Source organism: Tyto alba, unplaced genomic scaffold, assembly GCF_018691265.1.
Source record: "Tyto alba isolate M040663 unplaced genomic scaffold, T.alba_DEE_v4.0 Super-Scaffold_2, whole genome shotgun sequence".
Classification (NCBI taxonomy): domain Eukaryota; kingdom Metazoa; phylum Chordata; class Aves; order Strigiformes; family Tytonidae; genus Tyto; species Tyto alba.
Genome location: NW_024881282.1, coordinates 61068669 through 61095668, shown reverse-complemented (window position 1 = coordinate 61095668; position 27000 = coordinate 61068669).

The following is a 27000-nucleotide window of genomic DNA, read 5'->3' as shown; positions in this document are numbered from 1 at the left end:
TGGTATTTAAACAAAGCCATGTGGAAGAGAAGTAAAGAGACTGTCTCACTTTTGGTATGGATGTGACTGACACCAAAATGCTGCGACCAATTTCTGGCTGGGTAAGTGCTGAAAAATTGATCAAGATTTAGAGAAGCCCACAGCAGCACATAAAAGAAATTCATGAAAAGGCTATTAAGCCTGAAAGGCTGGAGGAACTGTTTCATTTGAGGCTATTGGTTAATCCCATCTGGGGAAAATATAGTTTCTTCTGCTGAAAGATCAGCCTGGTATAGGTCAGCAGAAGGGCCAGTGGAACAGCAACTCTACCAAAATCCCTTGGTGGGTTTACTGGGAGGGTTAGGAATGCAGTGTTTTATGCCAGGACCCTGTTGGAGTGAGTGGTTCTGCAGTAGCAAAAGCTTGTAAGGACAGTCTAAATTAAAGAAAGGATCCCGTGACTTGGCCCCTCATTGCTATCACTGCTATGCAGTGCCAGGTGAATAAGAGAAACAGAGAAGGTCAGATTAGATAATCATTTTAGAGTCTTGGTGCTTATCTGAACTGCATGTTTATCATACCCTACTTTAATCATTTGTATCAGCAAAATTATTTTCTAATCTTATTAGAACAAAATGTCCTAAAACATTTAATATTTCAAATGTCTAGTCAAGCCACCATTCCTAGGGAAACTATTTTTCCATAATATTTCAGCACTAAGTCTTGAAGTGCACCAGCTTACAAAAATGAGGATGGGGGAAAATATTAATTAAATTTCTCCATTAAAATAACTTAGTCCCTAGAAAGGGCATTGTTACAGCTTGGACAACACATTATTATAACTAAAAGGGCAAAGCCATCATCATTTGTTAGCTTGGAAACAGCAAAAATGCAAAAGATAAAATTTGCAATGCAGTAACCCACTGAAAACAACCCTGCAGTTTCTGAGGCATTTCACATGCAGGCTGCCTTCCAATCAGTACAAGCCAGATGAAGTTTTGAGCACTAAATATTACCTGGTGAAATGATTTTGCGTAGTAATTGACCTCCTGACACATGTCACTAATACAGTGTCCTTTCCCCTAGCTGTGGCCTCTAATAGAAGTTTTTGGAAGAATATTAACCTGTCCATATATTATTTTCTGGTTCATTAAATATAATGACAATTCTGCCAAAGCCTTTATTTGATGAGAGAGTCTTGCCCTCACAAGAAAACGTTGTCTCAATACTAGATGCTGTATCCTTATCTAATTTACTTGCATCCAGTACATTTTTGAAGAAAGACATTAGATGGCAAAACCACAAAGGACAATTTAGAATTTTCAGTCTACAAAATTCTCCCACTTCTCAGCTTCACCTCTGCTGGCAAACACTTCGGTAATCCCAGAAATCTTTAATGGGTTCTCTATTGCATATAGGCCTTTGGATCCTCTTCTTCTGCAATTAGTATGAACTATTTTGTTGTAAATGTTTGATTTAGGGATTCTGAGGAAGGAACAAGCATATCAGCCTCTTGGTGGCTTCACTCCCATATGTAAGAAAGACCCGATAAAACAAAAGGGATCAAGTGTCTGTTTTCAGTGCTCCATCCAGCTTTAAAGCATCTGCTGTTGTCTTTAGAGTATCTCTTTCAGGTCATTTGTCACTGTCCTAGTTTGACTGACAGTAATAGTTAACCTTTGCTTAGCACCCTGCAGATATTTACTTAGTACTTCAATATATTTTCCCTTGTGTACTAATAAAATACCTGCATTTACAGAGGACCTTTTATCCTGAAGGATTTCAACAAGGTCTGCAAGCTATAAATTTACAGCAGTACTATACAGGTAATGTAGCTTTTTCTCAGTACAAAAGACAGTAGACAAAAACTGGGAATCCTGATGTTTTAACAAGTGACTCCTGAACACAGGATTAAAGCAGAGATGTGCATTTTGAGGAGTGTTAGTCAAGGGCATAGAGGTAGGTTCAACTCCCTGCTGAACCTACACCCACAAAACTTGCCCAGGCACCCCGTGTGATCCGGAAGGTGCTAGTGCACAGCCTCACAAAGCACATGGGCACCTAACATGGGACTTCAGTGGAACTGAATCACTTTATGGTGCGGCCTCAAAGCTGTGCGTGGCTTCTTAGTGCACTGGGTTTGCGTGGCAAGGTTTTGGTAGCGGGAGGTGGGTACAGGGGTGGCTTCTGTGAGAAGCTGCTAGAAGCTTCCCCCGTGTCCGACAGAGCCAGTGCAGCCGGCTCCGAGATGGACTCACTGCCGGCCAAGGCCGAGCCCGTCAGCGACAGCAGTAGCGCCTTTGGGCTAATGTATTTAAGAAGGGGGAAAAAACAGACCTGCACAACAGCAATTGTGAGAAATGAGAATATGTGAGAGAAACAACCCTGCAGTCACCAAGGTCAGTGAAGAAGGAGGAGGAGGTGCTCCAGGCGCTGGAGCAGATTCCCCTGCAGCCCGTGGTGAAGCCCACGGCGAGGCAGGCTGTGCCCCTGCAGCCCATGGAGGTCCATGGTGGAGCAGATCTCCACCTGCAGCCCGGGGAGGACCCCACGCCGGAGCAGGTGGATGTGCCCAAAGGAGGCTGTGACCCCGTGGGAAGCCCACGCTGGAGCAGGCTCCTGGCAGGACCTGTGGCCCCATGGAGAGAGGAGCCCAGGCTGGAGCAGGTTTGCTGGCAGGACTCGTGATCTTGTGGGGGCCCCATGCTGGAGCAGCCTGTTCCTGAAGGATGCACCCCATGGAAGGGACCCACGCTGGAGCAGTTTATGAAGAACTGCAGCCTGTGGGAAGGACTCACGTTGGAGAAGTTCGTGAAGGGATCCCACAGTGGAACAGGGGAAGTGTGTGAGGAGTCTTCCCCCTGAGGAGGGAGTGGCAAAGACAAGGTGTGATGGACTGACTGCAACCCCCATTCCCCATCCCCCCTGCACCACTGGCAGGAAAGAGGTAGAGAAAATCAGGAGTGAGGTTAAGCCTGGGAAGAAGGGAGGGGTGGGAGAAATGTGTTTTTAAGATTTGGGGGGTTTTCTCATTATGCTACTCTGACTGGGTTGATAATAAGCTAATTTCCCCAAGTAGCTTCTGTTTTGCCTATGATGGTAATTGAATGATTTCTCCGTGTCCTGGTCTCAACACACAAGCCTTATTTCCTCTCCCCTGTCCAGACAAAGACAGGGAGTGATAAAGCAGCTTTGCTGGGCACCTGGCATCCAGCCAGGGTCAAACAACCACATTAGGCAACAGTAAATCTATCAATACCTACATTTTCATGTTTCTGATGATGATTAATAACATCAACAATGCTAATTGTGTGCATATCTATGCACCATATCCAAACTTCAACCATGCTGCCTGAACTGAAAAATTTACTGTTTATCTCATGCCCTTACCCAGTCAAGACTCACAGAGGAGTTGTCCGTGTCCTTCTCAGGCCAACTCCATTAGGTAGGTTTAGGTCAAGCTTAATGCAAGGCAGCAGCAGAGTTTAGTTCAGTACTAAACACACTGTTATAACTGCAGCAGGAGGAATTCTGGTTCTGATCCCTGGTCTTGGAAGTGGCTGTCAGAGCTGGATGAGGTGGGGAGAGTGTGTTGTTTTCCGTCTATCTAGTGTGAGATAGATAAAGAGCAAGAAGAACGAGGAGTTTCCTCCAGCTTTGCCTTTTAGTGTAGGGACTAATATCGCTGAGGGTCAAGAGAGACTAAAACTTAAGCCTCCTTCTTTCTGAGCAGGCATGGTAACTGTTAAACTGGTTTTACAGAAGACAACAGTTGATCTAAAAGGAAACCATGAGACTTGCTCCACCTTTAGAAGAACATTGTTGGGTGGCCTCAGAAAAGGACTCTTAGCTATCTGTGCCAAAGAGGTAGAGATCTGGATACAGAGGCTGCAAGGAAACTGCTGAGTAGCCTAGCAGATCCCTCAAGGTGGATGATTGAGGGAGAGGGACCTTGAGTTCCAGTGCAGAGGATATCCACCCTCAGACTAGGCATAGCTTTCATGTCTCACCCATTAAAAAACCCACAACAAAATCAGCTTTTCCTCTTCACACTAGAAGGCTGCACTGACACAATAACAGTTGAAGTCAGGATTATTTCCACGTTTAAAAAACTGATGTATTCAGGATCTGACTTGGCTCCCATGAAATACATAGCTAAAATAAGCAGTAATTCTTAAAATTTTTGACTCTGTATCAAAAGTAAGCTTTGGATCACACCAAGTTAGAAAATACAAACCTTTATATTGGATTTATATTGTAAACCAAATGAAAATTATTACTTTTCCTCATTTTCAGTTACCTCTAGCTATTTAACCATGCTCCACTAATTCCCCTCTGCATTATTGGTCTGGAATTTAGTCTACATGATGAGAATCATTTAGTTGATAGCACTTTAAACTCATCTATAAACATACTCTGATGACTAATATGCATTTTTCTGTTCCTGCAATAAATTTGTTTCAAGCAAAAGGAGACTGTTTGGAAACAACACCTTAAATTCCCTGATAAATCAGCTGCTTAATATTTCCTTTCAAATCATACTGAGAAAACAAATCTAGTTTTTTCTCAGGCTAACAGCTGAAAGCAAAAAGTAAGATAGCTACAGTAATATAGAATTAGTATTATTCTGATATGGGATATGTCTTCTTAAGCCATAAGGAGCATGATTTTATATGTGTTGTTTACATTTTTCTATCTTAAAAGACAGCCACTTTAGATTAAATTAATTTTAATTCCTACACATCCTCTGCAAATAGAGAATGAATAACCAAATGAAAAATGCCTTTGCTTATTCCCAGCTCTGAAAGTGATTCATTATTTAAAATATTATCATTAAAAATAAACCATTTCCACAGATAAGATGAAACAAGTAATTTTTTTACAGGCATCCTTACAGCTCTGGAAAATATGAATATCTGTTTACTGGCAAGGTTTTGAGATGTATCCTTAGTAATATACACACAAAGAGACATCACAGATGTCTTCTGTCCTACATTTTTTATGCCACTGTCACACTAAATAGCATTAGTCCTTATCATACCTTTCTTTTGGATTCTTCTTTTTGTGCTATCCAGTCCCAACGTGCTTCTGCGATCAAAACCAAAGGAGCTCCCAGGTTTCACTGTTGCTTCTCCTATTCTGAGTTGTAAAACAGCACTACTGCCACTTAATGATACTGAATTTACACTGCTGCTTGATTCTGCCCAAGGACAGAGTGTGTAAGTGCCCTATTCAGCCTCGTATAAAACAATCCAGCTCACGGAGGTTGTACTGAGCATATTTTGTGTTACTGTCAGTGTCTTTGTCATTGGTACAGTCTTACATGGCTGCATGCATTTGAACTGGTGAAAAAATTTTCAAGGAGTAACAAACACGATCTGGAGCAGAAGCCCACGGATGAGAAGTCCTGTCAAACTGAAATATTATTTCCTCACCTGTCCACAAAGGCAAAACCTGTGATTAGAGAGGATCCCTGATGCAGGGGTGCTGTACTGTGGGTACACAAGCAGCAGCAGTAATGGGAAGATGGTGTGAGTACGACTGGCATCCAAGAGGAGCAGCAGTTCTAAACGCCACCATTCAGGTCATTTGGCTGATCACTTACCTCTGAGTTTTCTCATCATTCTTGGGATCTCTGTTGCAGCTAAAGCACACAACAAAGAACTGCAATAGCTAAAATAGTTCTTGAAGGAGTGTCTTAGTTTGGGCCAAAATAGAGTTAATATTCCTTTTCAGGGACTAGATGAGTGCTGTGTTTTGGATTTAGCTTTGGGTTTGGTATGGGAAAAATGCTGATAGCACACTGGTGTTTTCAGCTGCTGCTGAGATTTCAAGGACTCTCCGACTCCCCATGTCCTGCCCGTGCGCAAGGGCACAGGGAGCAGGGCGGGAGCACGGCCACAGCACCAGACCCTAACTGGCCAGTGAAATATTCCATATCATGGAACGTCATGCTCACTATAGAGAGGAGGGGTGGTTGGGAAGGAGCTCTCTCTCTCTCTCTCTTTCGCTTCTGGGATTGCAATTGTGGGATCTTGGTATCTCGGGGTCGCTGGCCGGGAACGGGCTGGATATTGGTTAGCAGGTGGTGAGCAATTGCGCTGTACATTGACTGTTTATATATTCCTTTTTGTTTTCCCCCCATCATCGTTATTGTTTTCATTTTATTGCCATTATTAAACTGTTCTTATCTCAGCCTGTGAGTCTCCCTTCACCCCTCTAATCCCCTCCCCCATTCCCAGGTGGGGAGGGGGAAGGGAGGGTGATTAGCTGCGGTGGTTGGTTGCCGATCAGGCCCAAACCACAACAAGGAGACAAGAAATTAAAGCTAACTGAAGACTAAGTTAGAGCTTCACATTAATATCTTCAAGAGGTAATGACTCAGCTCAGTCTTATCACAGTTCTGTTGCAAAGTCAAACTTTCATCTTTGTTTCTGCTGACTCCACGCAAAGGATTTTGCTATCAAATGGAATAATATTTTCTGATGCAGGTCCTTACTTCACGCCAGTTAAGCTTCTCTGCCAGTGGAATTACAGGACTGTCTATGCTGTTGTGAGTATAATAGGAAAGTGTACAAGATATTTATTCCTCAAAAGATACCAGATCAGTTCAAAATGACTGTATCTGCCAAGTGGGGTTCAACCCCAACATTAGTACCATACATGGTGGCATGTGCTCTGTGCCATGTGATGAGGCTGGCTTTATTGTTTTATAACACTTCCCTACCACAGAGATAAAGCCTCCACCTCTGCCAAATAACAGCTGATAATCCTTGCAGCATCATTTTTTCATTTATATATGCAAGACTATCATACATAAAAGCCTACAACATTCTGTTTGTAATTTTAAAGAAAATCCCCTTTCCTTGGAAGTCAGACAGTACTCGGAGCTCTTTTGGCACTCTATCTAAAGGTTGAAATACAGGTAATATTTTTAGCTTTCAGGTCAACTCAAAGAGTCTTACTCATTCTAAGAGGCTGTTCATACTCTTTACCATGAAGGACAAGTAATTCATGGCTTTAGTCTACTCAGGCTCCTTTACAATAGCATCTACTGTACAGGAGCATAGTTTCTTGGTGTAATGAATTTCTCCCTCTTCAGTAGTCTAATCTGACTGGTATAATTTGATTGATGTAACTGCTGGGCTTTCTGTTGAGTGAAATAAAAGTATAGATAATGCATTTTAATCATTCAGAGCATTTTAGACTCAGATATGTACTCTTGAGAAGCACTTAAATTATTATTGAGGTAAATACTAGATGCAAAAAAGTAATTTTTTTAGCTTACTAGCTGAAACTGATGTGAAGGTGGAGTTTTTCAGCTCATTTGCAGAGTTGCGCTGACTAGTTTGTCAGCGTTCAATCAGGTAAGTCATCCACATTCCTATAACAGTATTCCTATCCTCATTCAAGGTTTTCCCCCATTCTCTCTTGATAGATTAAAAGACCATCGTAAAGGGCCCTGTTTATCAACAAGACTTCTGTTTTAATTAAGCAAGGGGCATTTTCACTAGCCCAAGGAATAATTTTCCCGCTTGCAGGCTACAAGTTGTATCCTTCCTTATCATTCAATAAGAAAAATAAGTGTCAACATTATTTCTTTCTGCGACTGAAAAATTCGTTTGTGCAAAATAGGAAGTGCCATCACAGTCTATGACTTTCTGGGCCATATCCCAAACATCTGACACGTTAGCTCTGGTCAGTAGCCTGCCCTCCCATAGTACTTTCTTTTATCTTTTATGAAATTAACTCAAGATTATCCTCTTAAGCATTTTTTATGGTAAATAAAACTGACTACAGGGTAGTCAAGGACTACAGAGTATTTATGTAATACCTCTGATTATTTCTTAATAGTCCTGTACTTCTTCAGTAGCTCCTTATTAAGGCATGAAATTGTTTGACACTTCGCCTGGTTATCAAACAACAGGAGATAATCTATGAAAACATCATTCTTGATTATTGCTACACTTCAGTGATATAGTTGTTAAGATTGCTTCAGAAATAAAACTTCTGGGGAATTCAGAATCAGTCAGCTGCCAGTCACGTCTTACAGTAACTTAAGCCATAGAGTTAGTTCCTCTTGAAGGCTTGTATTTCATACTGGTGTCTCTTTCAAGTAAATGTATCTATTTAAAGCAAATACTTGTCAGCTATTCAATTGTTGAAAAGTAAATGTAATGCAGATCGTATTTCTGTTCAAACTAACATGGTTCAATATTTTCAGTATTTTGTGGTCAGATTATAGAGACAGCTGAAGGAATTTATACCAAAATGCCTTCATATAGCTTTGGTTCTCTGGTACACTTTCTTCAAGGACATGATTTCCATTTATTTTAGTTAGTAATAACATTACACCATATGATACTGTGTTAAATGTTGGGCTTGATCTCCTTTATCTTTACAAATGCATAAGCATAAAGCATATAAAACATAAGAAGAGGATAAAAGGGGATGATAGTTCACAAATTAGCAAGGTTTTGTAGTTAAGGCTATCTGGTTAGCTGTTTTACTATGCAGCCTACACATCTCCAGTGCGAAGCTCATAAGTAGCATCTGCTTTTTGACACAACTTAAAGACGTTGGCCTAAGTTATGCAAAGACTTCAGCCTATGTGTGGGTACGTAGCAAGCATGAAATGACATCTGAAAAACTGTTACTATTAAGTTGCACATTTTCTATACTACACTTTGTATGTTGGTAGCGGAGGCTTTTTGCATCTCCACCTCACCTTCACTGTGTAGGTTAACAGAGCAGCTTCTGAGACGCCAGGCATTGGTGCATGGCTCTTGTGCCAAGACATTTCCTGACCAGACCTCACCAGACCGCTTACGCAGAAAGCTCTATAGAATTGTAATCTTATCTGGTATTCAGAGGGCAAGTCTTAGGTATCATTAATTTAATCAGTTAGAGTAAAATTTTTGTGTCTTGTGTTCCCCAATCCCATTTTTTGCCTCTGTGGAGAAGGAAATAGCAGCAGCAGGAGGCTGGCAGCCTGACTCTGCTGTTGGGGCAGAACCGCTTCTCTCCGCATCCACCATAGATGCTGCCGTCTGCTCCCCACAAAAGAACACATTTAATAGTCTGTATTTCTCCTTGCCTTGCCTCAGGCAAAAATTATATGAGGATTTTTTTTCATGAACACAATGTTTTCTTATATTCAAAAGGACTAAAACAACTCCTCCGTGATTCTTCTTGGTTGTGCCATTGAATTTAGCCTTGTTTCACAGTGGTGCCTATACAATACCAGTATTACATATAACCCTGTGAACTTATTTAGGGAATATCTTGTTGAATGAGCTGGGATGTTTCTTTCATTCTCTGCTACAAGCCACTAAGAATAAATCCTATTAAAAGTAATGCAAATTGCTGTCATTAAGAAGATAATCCTGTTTGGCCTACATAGAGTTCACATTTTTCTCCAGCAAAACATTGCAGATTCTTGGTTCATTTGTCAAGAAGCATATAGTGTATTCCACTGTTGCTGATAAACAACATAATATCTTCTTTTTGTTTTGTGCCCACCCTCAAGTTATAATTTTTTTATGCAAAAAAACTGTAAATCCTAGAGTCAACCTAGCAAAGTTTATAGGTGAGTCTTACCTGAAGCAAGAATCAATAATACCCTGTGCATGTGGTCTGACACTGACCTGTACAAATTTGCACACATTCATTATAGGTCACAGTACCCAACAGTAATAATATGTTAATTCTAATAATATATTATACTGCATATCATGCAATCATTCATACTGAGATCTTGTTGGTGGAGAAATTACAGCAGACCCTATGACAAAAGAATTTTGGGCTCTGAAACAATGATTATATGGAAGATAGCACAGTCTGTCTAAATGAAATCTGAAAGACTGGCATCCCATAATCTCAATTCACAGTCCTAAAAATATCATGCTGTCCTTTCTGTAAGTAATATAAACCATTACATTAACTCACTCTGAATATTCTAATGGAGGGTTTAGCTTGGAAACGGAATGGATTACACAGGCAAATTGACTGCAAGTACTTCAAACATCAGCTGGAAAGTCATAATTTGTATCAGAACACTCAGTTTTATTTGGAAACAGGGGATTTCAGCTGATGCCCAATGCACACTATTAAATGAAAAGTTGAAAAATTACTTTAAATGATCTGCATGGTTTTCCATGTGTGGTTCAAGATAGCTTGGTACACATTCTTCCTTCAGGATTCCTAGACTTCTCAGGGTTCCTGGAAACTCAACTTACATAGCATTAGCAAAAAATTATATGTAAAAAGAGCATATTGAATGAAACATAACATACAGTATTTCTATATATGGATGGAAGCATTATGCCTTTCTAATTTTTTATTAATATCTTAAAATCTGTCTAATTACAGCAATGTTAATAGTAATTATCAAACTTGTTTACTAATTCTTTGATTCTCTTCAGGCTACAACATGTCTCTTCTGAGCTACTGGCTATAAGCATTTTTGAATAATGGAATCATTAAAATTCCCTGTCATAACAGTGAATGAAGGACTGCAAGAGTGGTGGGACCAAAGGGAGAGTGCATATGCAAAACCAACCATGGATTCACAAAGGGGAAGTCATGCTTGACCAACATGATATCCTTCTATGATGAAATGACTGGCTTGGTAGATGAGGAGAGAGCGGTTAATATTGTCTACCTGGACCTCAGTAGGTCTGTCTCCCGTAATATCTTCCCAGAGGAGTTGATGGGCTGGAAGAGCAGACAGTCAGATGGATTTAAAACTGTACAGCTAGGTCCAGAGGGCAGAGATCTGGGCTACAAAGTCTTGTTGGAGGCCAGTAGCTAGCAGTGTACCCCAGGTGTTAATGCTGTGTACAATCCCGTTCAACATAATCTGGATTATAGGGTAGAGTGTACCCTCAGCAAGTTTGCTGAAGATACAAACTGGGAGGAGTGGCTGATACACCAGAGGGTTGTGCTGCCATCCAGAGGGATCTTGAGAGGCTAGAGAACTGGGCTGATGGGAACCTCCTGAAGTTCAAGTAGAAATGCAGAGTCCTGCACCTGGGGAGCAGCAACCACAGGCACAAATATGTGCTGAAGGCTGATGAGCTGGAAAACAGGAAAGGACCTCAGAGTCCTGGTGGACACCACATTGATCATGAGCCAACAATGTGCCATTATGGCAAAGGCTAATAGTATCCTGGGGTGCATGTTGCCAACAAGTTAAGGAAGGTTATCCTTCCCCTCTACTCATCAATGGTAGGGTCACCCCTTGAGTACTGTGTCCAGTTCTAGGCTCTGTATAAGAGACACATGGATGTACTGGAGGCAGTCTAATGAAAGGCCACAATGATGCTTAAGGAACAGAAACATATCTCCTATGATGAAAGGCTGAGAGATCTAGGACTGTTTAGACTAGAGAAGAGATGGCTTGGGGGGAATTTGATCAATGTATATAAATATTGTGAGGGAGGGTGTAAAGAAGACAGAGCCAGGCTCTTTTTAGTGGTGTGCAGTGACAGAACTAGAGTCAACAGTCACAAATTGAAACACAGGAGCTCCAGGCTGAACATCACCTTATGTGAAAGTGAACTGAGGACCAACACAGGTTACTCAGGGAGTTTATGGAGTCTCCATATTCAAAAGTCATCTGGACATGGTCCTGTGCAACCTGCTCTATGTGGCTCTGCTTGAGCTGGGAGATTGGACAAGATGATCTCCAGACGTCCCTTCCAACCTCAAACATGCTGTGGTTCTGTGATTCTGTGAACTCTATTATTATGGTCAGAGATAGTCAAGATAACAGAGTTGTGACGATTTTTGTAAAGACTGAGTATTTTACCCAGTGACTATGATGCTGACAGTGTTGCACTTCTTATTGGCTAGACTGAGTCAGTCCTGAAAGCAGCAGGAAGCTCATGTGTCCAGCCTCCTAGTAAAGCCTACACTGTCCATACCTATACACCAATGCACACAGCATGGGCAACAAACAGGAGCTGGAAGCCATTGTGCAGCAGGAAAACTATGACCTAGTTGCCATCATGGAAACATGGTGATATGACTCGCACAACTGGAGTGCTACAATGGACGGCTGTAAACTCTTCAGAAGGGGTAGGCAAGGAAAGAGAAGCAATAGGGTACCCCTGTATATTAGGGAGTGTTTTGACTGTCTAGACCTTGACAATGGTGACAATAAGTGCTTATGGGTAAAAGTCAGGGGGAAGGCCATCAAGGCAGATATCATGGTGGGAGTCTGTTATAGATAACCAAGTTGAAGAAGTTGATGAAATATTCTGTAAGCAGCTGGGAGAAGTCTCACAATCACTAGCCCTTAATCTTGTGGGGGACTTCAACTTACTGCTGGAAATACAATACAACAGAGACGAAACAGTCTAGGAGGTTCCTAGAGTGTGTGGAAGATAACTTCCTAACACAGCTGATGAGGGAGCCAACTAGGGAAGGCATCCTGCTGGACCTGTTTGTGATGTTATGGTTGGAGGCCATCTTGAACATAGTGATCACAAAATGTTAGAGTTTTCTATTCTTGGCGAAGTAGAGAGGGGGTCAGCAGAACTGCTACCTTAGATTTCCAGAGGACAGACTTTAACCTGAGGACAGAGTCCCTTGGGATGCAGTCCTGAAGTAAAAGGAGTCCAGAAAGGCTGGACATTCTTCAAGAAGGAGATCTTAAAGGTGCAGGACCCGGTCATCCCCATGTGCCAAAAGACAAGCCAGTAGGGAAGACGACTGGCCCCACTGAACAGAGAGCTTTGTCTGGAATTCAGGAAAAAATGAAGAGTTTATGAGTTTTGAAAGAAGGGACAGGCAACTCAGGAGGACTACCAGGATGTCATGAGGTTATGCAGGGAAAAAATTAGAAGGGCCAAAGCCCAACTAGGACTTAATTTGGCTACTGCCATAACAGACAATAAAAAAACATTTCTATAAGTACATTAGCAACAAAAGGAGGGCTAAGGAGAATCTCCATGCTTTATTGGCTGCAAGGGCAAGCATAGTGACAAAGGATGAGGAAACGGATGAGGTACTTAATGCCTTCTTTGCCTCAGTCTTTAATAATAAGACCAGTTGTTCTCCAGGTAACCAGTCCCCTGAGCTGCAAGAGAGGGACAGGGAGCAGAATGAAGCCCCCATAATCCAAGGGGAAATGATTAGTGACCTACTACACCACTTAGACACACACAAATCTATGGGACTGGAAGAGTCTATCCAGGGATACTGAAGGAGCTGGCAGAAGCGTTCACCAAGCCACTTTCCATCATTTACCAGAAGTACTGGCTAACCAGGGAGGTGCCAGTTGACTGGAAGTTAGCGAATGTGGTCTACAAGAAGGGCTGAAAGGGGGATCTGGGAACTACAGGCCTGTCAGTCTGACCTCAGTGCCAGGGAAAGTTATGGAGCAGATCATTTTGCGTGCTGTCACATGACACATACAGGACAATCAGGTGATCAGGCCCAGTCGGCATGGGTTTATGAAAGGCAGGTCCTGCTTGACTAACCTGATCTCCTTCTATGACAAGGTGACCTGCTTAGTGGATGAGAGAAAGGATGTAGATGTTGTCTACTTAGACTTTAGTAAAGCTTTTGACACTGTTTCCCACAGCATTTTCCTGGAGAAACTGACTGGTTATGGTGTGGACGGGTGTACACTTCACTGGGTAAAAAACTGGCTGGATGGCTGAGCCCAAAGAGTGGTGGTGAATGGAGTTAAATCCAGTTGGTGGCCAGTCACAAGTGGTGATCCCCAGGGATCAGTATTGGGGCCAGTTCTGTTTAATATCTTCATCAATGATCTCGATGAAAGGATCAAGTTTACCCTCAGTAAGTTTGCAGGCAACACCAAGTTGGGCGAGAGTGTTGATCTGCTTGAGGGATGGAAGGTCCTACAGAGGGATCTGGACAGGCTGGATCAATGGGCCAAGGCCAATTGTATGAGGTTCAACAAGGCTCAGTGCCAGGTCCTGCACTTGGGTGACAACAACCCCATGCAACACTACAGGCTTGGGGAAGAGTGGCTGGAAATCTGCTTGGCAGAGAAGGCGCAGGGGGTGTTGGTCAACAGCCAGCTGAATATGAGCCATCAGTGTGCCCAGGTGGCCAGGAAGGCCAACAGCATCCTGGCTTGTACCAGAAATAGTGTGGCCATCAGGACTCAGGAAGTGATTGACTCCATGTACTCGGCACTGGTGAGGCTACACCTCGAATACTGTGTTCAGTTTTGGGCCCCTCACGACAAGAAAGACATTGAAGTGCTGGAGCGTGTCCAGAGGATGGCAACAAAACTGGCAAAGGGTCTAGAGCACAGGTCTTATGAGGAGCGACTGAGGGAACTGGGGTTGTTTAGCCTGGATAAAATGAGGCTCAGGGAAGACCTCAGTGCTCTCTACAACTACCTCAAAGGAGGTTGTAGTGGGGTGGGTGTTGGTCTCTTTTCCCAAGTAACAAGTGATAGGACAAAAGGAAACTGCCACAAGTTGTGCCGGGGAAGGTTTAGATTGAATATTAGGAAAAATTTCTTCAGTGAAAGAGTTGTCAAACATTGGAACAGGCTGCCCAGGGAAGCAGTTGAGTCACCATCCCTGAAGGTATTTAAAAGACATATAGATGTGGTGCATAGGTACGTGGTTTAGTGCTGGACTTGGCATTGTTAGGTTAACAGTTGAACTGTGTGATCTTAAGGTCTTTTCCAACCAAAACTATTCTATGATTCTATAAGAGCTCAGCCAAAAGACCAAGTAAAAATTTTTACTTGAGAGTCATTGACTTGTAGAACTGTGATAAACATCTGAGGATAATAGACATGAATTCATTAGCTTTCCATGCCATGATGTGTTCCTTTAATGATGTCAGTTGTCAGAAATGTCAGTTTTCTTGTTTTGCTCACATTTTGTGTATTTAACAGATGGTCACATCATAAAGAGCTGATCCTAAATGCTGCCTCCTATAGATGTAACCTCCATCATCAGTGTCATCTTTCTCTTCCAGTGAGTCTGTTTTCAGACTTGGGATCTCTTCTCATCAAATATTCCATATTTTTTAAGGACAGAATGAAAAAAACATTTTTTTTTCACAGCAGATAATAATCTCTAAGTATAGCAGATTTCAATGTAGTTTGCCAGTGTTTCCTACTGATTTCAAGTGCCTGGTGTGATAACTCACCATTAAATGATCTTTGATATTATTCCATGTCTACACCATTAAAGTAGTAGTTATTTCCTTCAAGGAATATTTCTACTTTCATCTTCCTTTTCAGTTAGTTCAGGGATATAAAATAAAGGGTGAAGTCCCATCTCCATTAGACAGTAATTTCAGCCCCTATATATATATTCTTTTGTCACTTTATGACTTAAAAAAAATCAGCTTAAAACAAACAAACAATAAGGAAGAAGTCTCTATAAAACTTAATATCTCATAACAAATTTATTTCCAGATATACTACATCAAAATAATAATTTGCATATTTTCTGCCAACTGTCATTTGCAAATCCCTAGGATAGTTTTCATCCAACTGTGATCGTAGCAAACCTTTCCATCTGTGTATTTTTCTATGAGAAATCTTCATCAGAATTCTTCCCAGAAGGTCTTACGGGCTCAAAAATCTCAACAGGGTTCCATCATTCTCATAGGAAAAGTTATACAGAATTTAAGAAAAAGTTATAGTTGTTCCTTAGGCTTGCTCAGCCATTCCAATAAATAGATCAACTATATTCTTGCTTTGAAAACACTACAAAATGTCTACTAGCAATACTATTTCATTAAGTCCTTCTTAGTTCTAAAATATGTTTGCTAACACACAATTTGTATGGAACATTCGTCACTTCAAATCTACTAAATTCCATGCAGCTTTATAATCAAGGATGATTATTCTGAAAAACAATACTTCCACATTTCTGTAGCATTTCTGTGATATGTTCTGGAGGCTCCAGAAGTTGTCCCCAGAGAATGGCAAATTAAACACATCAGTATTCCAGAAAATATGTTAGCTCCCTTTTACATGTGGGTAAAATGAGGCCATAAGAAGAAAGTTTGTCATTTACTAAGGTATTTCTTACTCCTGGCAATAGTTGCCTGCGGTGTTGGATAAAGACATACTTGACAAGTGATTTATAGCAAAGTCCCAGAGAAAATCCTTGTTAGAATAAGAAAGAGATCTAGATATACTGAATCTCAACTCTGTTTTAACCTTAAAATTATCATTTGATTTTAATTGATGGAATGGGAACAGCTATAGTAAATTACAACAGAAGTTTGTATATAAAGGAAAGATCTTACAGTCTCTTTTGAAACAAAATTCTCAATGAAATTACATTCAGGAAGGTACTTCAATGCACATCTGAACCCACCCTTGTTTACAGAAGTGATTCGCAGAAGCCTTTTGTGTTTCCTGGTTCAGTACACAATTCTCCTCTGTTCCAGAAACTTGCAAGTAAATAGGTAAGCAGAACTAAGGGAATGAGAATCTTTCCAAGAAGCAGGAAGATTTAGGAAGGGAGTAAGGATTATCTGAAAAATGTGCCACAGCTTGTTTTAAAATAAGTCGTCTTTTAAAGTAGGCCATCTAATAAATAGGTGCATTTTCCTACTTACAGACTGAAATAGACACATCAAAAGGAAAACATTTATGCAAGTTTTAAACTTTAAGAGTGTGCCTAGGTGAGGTACTGAGTAAAAAGACCAGCAGAATGAAAGCCTGATATGGGTAGGGAATTGCTTTTGCAAGCAATAGGACTTTTCTGGAAGAAAGCAAGGATAAGCCATGTGCTTCAAACCAGACAGGAATATTAATCTTCATGAGAGATCTGGCTTAATACTTTTATTTATTATTTTCTATGAAGTCAGCCAAGCAAACATTTTCATATCAGATTTACCTTGCAAATCCAATAAGACACATCTCTCATGTGAGACACCTTGCCTACAGTGGAGCAGTAAGTACTGTGCCCTATACCTGAGAGGTAAAGGAGGCACCATGCCAGCTAACGTCAGTGGGCACCAGTATCACAAGAGGACATCAAGGCATCAAACAACGAAGAAACAAATGAATTTATGAGATGCCATAGCACAAAAGCATCATCTAGCCACATTTGGCAGTGCATTCCTAGGAGCAGAAACACACGCCTAATTTAATGGGACATGATAAAATTTTTGCCGTGTGATAGAGGCGCATCTATCTAGTCATGTGTTGATGAAGGGGCTGTGGAGAGAGGGAACGAAGGAGGCAGGGAACACGTCACAGGCTGGCAAAACCGTGAATTCAACCACCATCCCACTCCTTGCTGATGCCTGCGGGTGCTTGGAAAAGAGGCTGCAGGAATAGGTTGTGGGCTAGGAAAACTGTTAGGCAGGCTGGATCCATCTGATGGGTCATACTTTGGGGAAAACTGAGCTAAACTATCAAAAAGTTTAAAAAAAAAAACTATTGAGAAGCCTACAGGTGTTAATGAGAATTTACTCCTTTTTACATTGCAGCTCATCAGAGAAAAAATGGAAGCACCTCCTTGTTCTAATAAAGTAGACAGTATTAAAGTAATGTGTCCAAAACAGCACTAAAATAAATTAATAAATGAAGGGGAAACTAGTCACACAGTCAAGAATGAATTTGCAGTGAAAAGTCAAAAGGAAGTTGATATAGAGAGATAATCTTACTTCTGTACCAGAACATGGAAGTCTGTGTTCTCAGCCCCCGCACTGATCTCCTGGCTGATTTTGACACAGCCACTTCACCACCCCATGCTTCTATTTCCCCATCTCCAAAGTTCTGACAAAAATAATTGTCTCACTTGTTAAGGACTTTTGAGATCTGATTGTATTGACAAAAATCAAGGTGAATGTTTAAGAAGAGGAGACGCAAGCAGAGTTATATAATTTGTTGCTAAAATCTTTATTGGAGCATTAGAGTAGAGCAAGTGTTCTACTGTTCTTTTAAGAAGACATTCAAAGGGTGAAACCAAGAATTACAGATCAATAAGACTTAATCCAATTCAAGGTCATTCTAAATGAAAGAAATAATTAAAACCCAAGCAAAAATAACCCCACTATGGCAGTGACAGTACAGGTCCACCATAGAAAGAAAACCAAATCACAAATAAACATGATCGTGCCTCTTAAATCTATTAGAAGTATTTTGTTTATGGATAAAATAAAGGTGAGATTGTTGATATTTATATATTTACTAGTTTTACTGTGGTTTTGGACTACTGACTCTGGGAGTCAGCTTTTGGAAGTTAAAGGTACGTTCAGCTGAATACTCTGAAATGCAAAGGCACAGTGATGGATTCTAGATTAGCTGGAACCATACAAGAGAAATGTCTAGGTGTTCCGTTAAAACTATGTATGTAGGAGAGCTGAAAGAAAAGACCAAAAAAAAAAAAAAAAAGGTAGCTGTCATTTTAAAAAGCATAGAAAATAATCAACAATATTTCTCATCCACATCCTTGGCTAACCTTCCCGAAATAGTAAGCGAAGATTAGGAAGATCAAAAGCACGATGACTACTGGGAGAGAGGGGGATGACTGGGGCCCTGTCCAGAGGGTTCTACAGAGAGAAAGGACCCGGAACAAACTTCACGTTTTATTGCATAAAAACACCTCACATACTGCTGAATTATAGACCTTAACTTCAGATAGCCTGCAGGCCATACTTATGAACTACAGTACTGAAAGTGCTATAATGTTACCACAGGCATTGTCACAGTCTCCCCTTGAACATTGTTATAGAGCTCATGAGTAAAGCAGTTTGATTTCCAATAATTTTTATGATCAGTTTGTAGTAAGAATTACCTTTCAACACTCAGATTTTCAGATTGCCACAGTAAATAGGCTACAATTTTCTTTCAAGAGTTCATTTAATTATTTAGACTTGTAGAATTACAAGCAGTGCTATGCTGATGAAATTTGGTAAGATACAGTTTTCGCTCCTAGAAGGAATGTTTTAGGAGACTTTGCAAATACATTTCTGGGAACTGTGATTTGATTTAAAAGATATTTTTCAGAGACTAGGATGGGGGAGTGTTTTGGATGATCTGAATAATATGGAAAAAAAAAAGTCATATCACTGCACCAAAATCCAGTGGACTTCATAGAGGAAGGTGATCCCCTACAACATATTTTATAGGAGTGCTGTAATTAACTAAAGCCTTTTCTGATGTCTAAGATAGTTCATCAAGTAAATAGAGTGTAAATTTGGAGCATTTATACAAGGGATTGTGCACTGTGATACAAAGCAAGGAAAGATTTGAATTGTGATTTTATATTGGTAAATCACAAATTCATAAAGCTCCTATGAGCAAGGAGCCATGATGATTATCAGCTCCTTATAAATGCCTAAAATTTCTTTGATGCACCTGTTTTCGTTTACTTGATAGGAATGTTGTCAGACTAGCTTTCATTAGCCATGTTTACTTACTTAATATCTTTGCTCATTAAAAAATGAGTTAATTAAATTAGTCCCAAATAGTGAAAAAAAAAAATGTTCTATGTAAAACAACAAAAAATGCCTGGTTGGAGGGGTCTTATTTAGACAAGATATTGACAGTGAAAAAAAATCCTGTCGCTGTGCAAGCTTTTGCAAAGCATTTTTAAGGACAACCTTAATCTTGCATTAAATAAAACAATCAGAGCAGCATGCAAGCTCTTTGCTATGGTATTTTTTAATAGCAGAAGTTACCATAATTTTGAGACAGCCAGATTTCACAAATTCCAAAAAGGATATGAATATTTTCAACCTAATCTTTGTGAGGCTCAGGTCTCTGACACAAAGCACAGGTCTGTGTCATTAAGATAAGCATTTCTCAGCAAGTGGCAGAAATAACAACTTGCTTTTTCACAAAAAAAGATGCTGAAGTACAACCAGCATTTTCTAAACTCTTTTAAAATGTCTTTAAATAAATATATATTCCTATTTACCTCCAATGTACTATAAAAAATCATGGCCATTTTCTCTTACATTTTTAGAAGTAGTAGCATTCCAGGATGCCATGGGTAAAGCACACTGATGCTGTCAGAAATCATTATATCAGTGGCTTAAAGATGTCAAAAAGTATCTCTCAACTGATGGGAAAGGAATTTAGTGTGAGATGTTTTCAAGACAGAAAATGACCACCTTTTCCTTAAATAAGAAAATGCTGTTAACTTGGGTCTCCTCAATTAAATCAGAAGCTTAAGGCAACATAGCAAAGAGCTGGACTACAGACAGATAAATAGAGAGATTTTATTAATACACATTGTGCTGTGTAGGAGAATGACACAGGGAAGACCTTTGTTAGGGTTTATTTTACATAATGGCGATTTACCCACAGGAGCTGTGCTTATATGCAAATCACATCCCCATGCAAGCAGCTCTCCTTGGTGGGGGAATGATTCTCCCAGCGATGGCAGGCGGCAGCTGTGTCACTATTCTCTGTGGGCTTCCACTGGGGGACAGAAGTTATATTTTATCCAGGTTTTGTAGGGGCCCTGCCAATAACAGCATCTCCCAACCTCTGTCCCTCCTGAAATGGCCAGTTCCCAATAGAGACAAAGATAGGAAGTACAGACAAAGGTCTCAGAGTCCAAGATTTGTAACTATCATTAGTGCTTTCATCCATAGCAGAGTTATTTTGTCTTTCTCTAGACTACTTCAGTTTCATATTGTTCTTTATTCTGCTATCCTCGTTTGAGAAAAATAATAGAAGTTAATATTTTCCCAAATTTCACCTCAGTCTCACACACAATTGGTATCTTACATTTCGCTCATTAAAACTAAAGCTTGTATTAAAAGGATGTTGGTATTAAATTATAACAGTGCTCCCATGGAGGTACATACATATATTTGAGCACCCAAAAACATTCAACATGATTAATATGATTGCAACCAATGACAAGGTAATTTAAAATGATCACTAAAAATATCACCCTCACATATGTTATTTTTAGAATATCTACAGCAGTAGCAAAAACAGCATGGAGAACTGGGCACAACTTTCACAAACACAGTATAAGATGTGAAATCTAAGAAGAATAAATTAAGTTGCTGGCATCTGTTTGTCTAGAAATAGAATCATCTTACAGTATTCTCTGTATAGAGAAGGAAAACACACACTTTTGAAAATGAGTCAACATTTTCAGAAACAGCCACTAATTCTGAATGTGTCATGTTCTGGTTGTTCGGCTCGGACACATGGAGGCTGGTTTGTTCCTTGAGCCCCTCTCCACGTTTCAAGTCCTTCGTCTGTGTTTTCTCTCACATATAAAATGGAAAATATGGCCTCATATACCTGGATGTCCCAGGCACCAGATCCCATCTATTTCCCTCCCTGATTAGTACTTGCCCAGCATAGAAAGAAAATAACCATTTTTTAAATGTGTTGATTTTAACCATTAATTTCTCTTAAATATTGAGGGAAGGGAACAACCTTTATTTCACTCAGTAAAACTCCTATAAGTGATACTTAAGACCTGTAGAATTGCCTGGGTAGTTGAAAGTCAAGCTACTTTAGAGATCAAGGAAAAAAAATATTATCACGATCTTCAGAAATTACAACTACAGTGACAAATATATGTTAGTACTCACTGTATCATTTTTCTTAATTTTCACTAAAATTTTAAGATGCGAAACTGCTGCATCATAGGGTAGGATACAGCTTGCAAAATCTCAGGAAAATCCAGTTCTCTTTTCTTCCTTTTCCAAAGTATATTAAATTTCTATAGACAAGTACTTTGTCAATATGTTAATGACAACAATTTCCCGAACTCCACAAGATGTGACAGTATGATGCTATAAAATATGTTCAAAAAAGGTAAAGGCTGTGTTTCATGGTGTTTGCAAAAAGCACATTTCTTTTTAGTTTGATTCATGTACATGAAACTGTTTTGAAGGCAAAGAGTTCTGTGTGTATGCATTACTGCTTCTATTAACAATTTATTTGTGTTTGGCAAGAAAAAGAAGAAATAATGCATGCTATTGGTTATGAAGCCTAGGCAAAAGGCATTACAGCTGTCTACTTGTTTTATTTGCTTGATAATATTTTGCCACGAATATTAAACTTAACTTCTGATAGCAGCACATTCCTGTGGCTTGACTCACATCTTCCGTCACACACTTCTTGCAGATTCCTGCCCAGTAAAACATCAGTGTGATAAATTCTATTGGACCCAACAGGATTCAAACACAAGCTGAAATTAAAGCATATGTATGAGTGTTGACCTCTTTATATTTTTTTTAAGAATATTTTTTTAAGAATCTAAGAACAACTGTTATTTAAGAGTTTAAGGACAGTTACATCATTTTACCAGTTACATCTATTGCATTATTTTGTCTTACACCTTGTACTGCTACCTGCTGTAGAAGTCCTGTCTAGGGTCATACTACCTGAGCTTGGTGAGACTCTGCACAAGACTGGAGATAAGCTGGTAAGCTCAAGTTCAATTGTAAGTATATCGTGATGAAAGCTGTAAATAAAATCACAGTTTTGCCAAAGAGAAGATTAATTTTACTGTTTGTCTTTGCACCATACTATGCTGCTTCATTTCACTCTAAATGAATGTCAGTGATGACTAAGGACAGCATCTGGATGCTGTTCTGGAGCAAACATTAATGAGAAAATGTTATTTCATAAAGATTCTCATTTTCAGTGTCAGTGAGGCTGATTTTTGTCATTGATAAGGACTGTCAAGTCCTGTGGAACTGTATAATTAGAGACCACGAGAACCATTGATAATCAATATGGTCCAACTGACATGATCCTAAAAACTTTTGGAATGTAACAGACTATGATAAATCATTCAATGTTCCATACATTTTGTTAAAAAAGGTCTGTAAATATGCGCCAAATTAAATTCCGTAGAACTTTGGCATTAGACGTGGAGCTTGTCATATCTGTGGAATGATTTAACCGCTATCTGTTAGCATCAATAGAGTATTAGAAAAGCAGGACAGCCCTCTTATTTTGACTCAGCAGAGTAGGCAATTTTTTCTGTACATCTTGTCTATATGTTTGTATATAACTGTTAACCTATTTTCTGGACAGAGTTACACCTATGAAACCTTTTCTAACAGTTTTCTCCATCCTCAAGCAAGTACCTCATGTTTTAGTAAGTCAAATTTGTTTAACCAAATCATGTTGTATGCTTACTTGTGTTTGGTTTGCTTTGGTTTTACTAAGTGTTACAGATCACTGTTGACTGGTTCCTAGGAAACAACTAGAAATACTGAAATATAAATATCAAATATTCATTTCCACTCCCCTGTGAGAAATTAACTTGTAAGAGGTGGCTAAGAAGGACACCTGTGCAGATGAATAGAGAATGCAGAGTCTTTTCAGAAGTAATCTAAGCCCTAAAAAAAGGATGGAATAGGTTTTCATTCCATCCTCCATGAGGTGAAAGAGGTGTAAATGAAGAACTTTAACTCAATTTACACCTGAGATGGTTCCTGGAAGAGTTACATTGTTGATGATTCAAGGTAATACAGAAAACTTCAGTCATGCTCAAAATATGGAAGTCAGACTAGTCCCAGAATTTGGTTTCTGTTGTAATTTATGATTATACAGTGCTCTTCCATTACAGTGTAATTGGACAGGTCAAAACTGCAGATTAATTCACATATTAATTAATTCCCAAACTGCAAACAGTTAAAACTTGTTAGAGATTTGCCATTTGTATTAAACTCACGTACAGATTCATAGATTCATGTAAAGTCATTAAAATGATGTGAACAACCAAAGACTATGTCTCACTATGCCTTTAGATCTCCATTTTATTACACAAAGATGTCATCTTTAAGATTAATTTATGGTCCATAATTATTCCATATGAAACGTCAACCTTATTTTTAAAATAGGAGACGGATGGATGGATGGATGGATGGATGGATGGATGGATGGATGGATGGATGGATGGATGGATGGATGGATGGATGGGCAGATTTATTTCCACAAATCCTTTTTTCCAAAAATGTCAAGGTTGCATCATGTAAAAAATCTGGCATCAGCTATAGAGTTGGGGGCTGATCCTTGAATAGGTCTAATCCTTTCTGGAAGGTTCTCTGCCAAGTTGGTCTCCTTCAGTGACATGGAGAGAGCAATGCCGCATACTCTGTATCATCGAAAGCTCTCCAAACAAGAGTTTGAACAAATGTGCTGCCCAAGGGACAGTAGAGAAGGGAAGGAGCTTGACTTGTGCACATTTATCTGTCCAGCTGCTACTAACAAGGCAAAGAGATGGCTATTACAGATTTGCCCTAAGTAGCACTACATATTTTTCCTCATCTCAAAACTAAGGAATAAATTTCTCTCCAACTGGTAAGTGACAAGCACCTTTATGTTAAGCATTCTTCCAAGAACAGTGTTAGAATGGGATGTCCAATCACCAGTTCTCAGTTCTAATTCAAAGCAATCCATTTGTCGTGAATTGCATCATAATAAATTCAGGTTTGCAGCCCTTTATCAGGCCTTAGTAAGATAAATTCTCATTGATTTCTTTTTTGAATAATCATGTTTTAGACATAACTTCTAATATTTTTAAAACACTCTGGCATCACTTCTCTAATGTAAGGGGAAAATAAAGTGTGAAATGGATTGTCAAATTCATCTAAGGACCTACTAACCCTGGGAAAGTTAGATGTATTAAACATTTTAAAACATTTTATACCCTTCCAAAAAAGCCCCCAGAAACTGTAACCCGAGACTCTAAGTCCATTTTTTATGATCACTTATATGAGTAAATGAAAACCCTTCCAATACTTTATCCATGTCTGCTACACTTCCAGTCTCACTTACAAATTCAGAGACCAGAGAAGAATTAAAACATGGTGAATGAAATCATGGCCCCACTGAGACAATAGATGATTTATCATCAATTCACTGAGATCAGAAATTCTTGGTTATGCTGTAAAAACATGGTTATGCTGTAAAACTCATGTTAAGTCCACTCAAGTGTATAAAAAATCAGCTTTCTTACAATAAAATTTGGACAAATCTTCTGCATTTATTCGCTATTTGTTTGTATTTTTACATAATCATGTACTCAGATGTCTTATGAACTCTATTGCCATTGATATGGTATTTCCAAAAATTGGAAAAATTGGACACTCTCTCACTTCCATAGCAAATACTAAAGATTTCCATTTTAAAATAATTTGTTGTTGTTGTTGTATCAGATGTTTAACCAAACACTCTATTTTTAGCTATGGTACTTTAATGGCCAAGCTACTGATATCTCAGTATGTTTTACAGCTCTAAGGAAATAGTGTCATCCCTATTTCCCAGAGACACAAAACCTTCCCATTCTAGCCTCCCATATTTTTAGGCCATTCAGTTTCATTTAGTGACTCCTAGACTGAGCTGAACAACTCATGGTCTGAAAATAAATCTAGAAAGTTATTCAGCTCTGTTTCAAAAGTAATAAAAATGATGAACTGAAGCAGAAACAATGAGCTGTCATATGGGAAGATTATGGTAGAGCTGAAAATTGAAACTGGTTCTCCTGGGTCTCAAGCTAACTGCGCTATCATCTTATTCGAAGTTCTGCTCTACCCAAGGCACCTTCCTACAAAATAAGGGAGAAACTTCTCTGAGAGTTTAAAAAGTGTTAGAGCTGATGAAATGTTCTTAACTACATGCCACCTTGGCAAGCTTAGAACTTTGAAAAAAATTATTCAAGCTGAATGTCTGCCAAAACTCACCTAAATACAAGTGGTCTAATTAAGGCACTGGTCAAGTGCTTTTCCCATGGATTGTTTACAAGATAATACAGATGCAATCAGAGTGTAGGTTCCTTGTAATTAGAAAAACTGGATCATTTGCATAATCTTTCCTCAGAGGTCCTGTTTTTTGACATCTAACTTCATAAATATAGCCTTGTGCCTCTCTTCATTCACAAAATGCATATGAAGGGTAGGCTTCCAACTAGCCTTATGCCAAAACATAGTTTTGCCATGAACCAAATTGTTCCATTCCTAGAAGAATTCTTCTGCAGGGGGACATAATCCCAAACACCCGTCTACTCTCCAAGCAAGAATGATGCAGGAGAATTGTGCGTGGGAGTTAGCAAACTGCATCAGATTGGCACAACTACCACGTGTCTTTGCTTGGTAATCCTGGAAGGGCACAGCATTTGGTGGATATCTGAGATGGCACAAGAGGCTTTTACATGGCTTAGATTTGTAGATCAGACAACAAACTTGTTCAGGGCTTGCCCTGAAACGCACTCAGGCTAAAATACAAAATTTTCTTGGAAAATTAAAAGGACTAAATATTTGGATTAGAAAGCTATTTCAGTCTTAACCTCTATATTCTATCAGCATGATGTCTCCATAATCTTTCCCTTTTTTTTTTTTTTTCTGTCTCCCTCAGGCTGAAATATTTTGTGCATCCAGCTGAGGAACGTGGATAGGCAATGGGGAACTCTGCAGGAGAAAAAGAGAAGTTTTTCCTTCAAATGTCAGTTAATTTTAACTGCCTCCATACTCCCTTCTTCCACAGCAGGATACTTGGTTGTTCACAACTATGCACAGGGCTCCATTGTCCTGCTTTCTGCCCTCTGTGATGTTTGATTTGTGTTTGTTTACAGTAAATGGTACAGTATAGAGTATGTTTTATATAAAATAATCCAGTGGCTGTGTGGCAGAAGGGAAAATACCAGAGACGGTGAGGTGGAACCAGCAGATGAGAGGGAAAGGTGGAAAGAAACTCTACTTTCCTTGGACACAGCTGTGCTTGATCAGTTGGAGGGAGCTTTGGGTTTGCAGACTGGGGCAGGTAAGAGGGAGTCAGCACAATCCAGGAGATGCTGGAAAGGGGCAGGGCACAGAAATGATGTCAAACTCACGAGTGGTGGAAAGAAGGAAGCTTCCTAGAGAACTCAGAGCAGCCCCTAGCAAGGCAACCCCTGGAAGTTGCTGCGTTGGAAAGTGAGGCCAGAAGAAAATACTTGTCCTGCAAAGATAATGGGAGATTTGTTTCCAAATCCTAGTACTTAATGCCTTCTTCAGTTGGCTTCTCATTGAGTCAACTGGCTGTAGTTTATTAGCCTGCATTATGTCAAGCCTTCTTATGTGTTG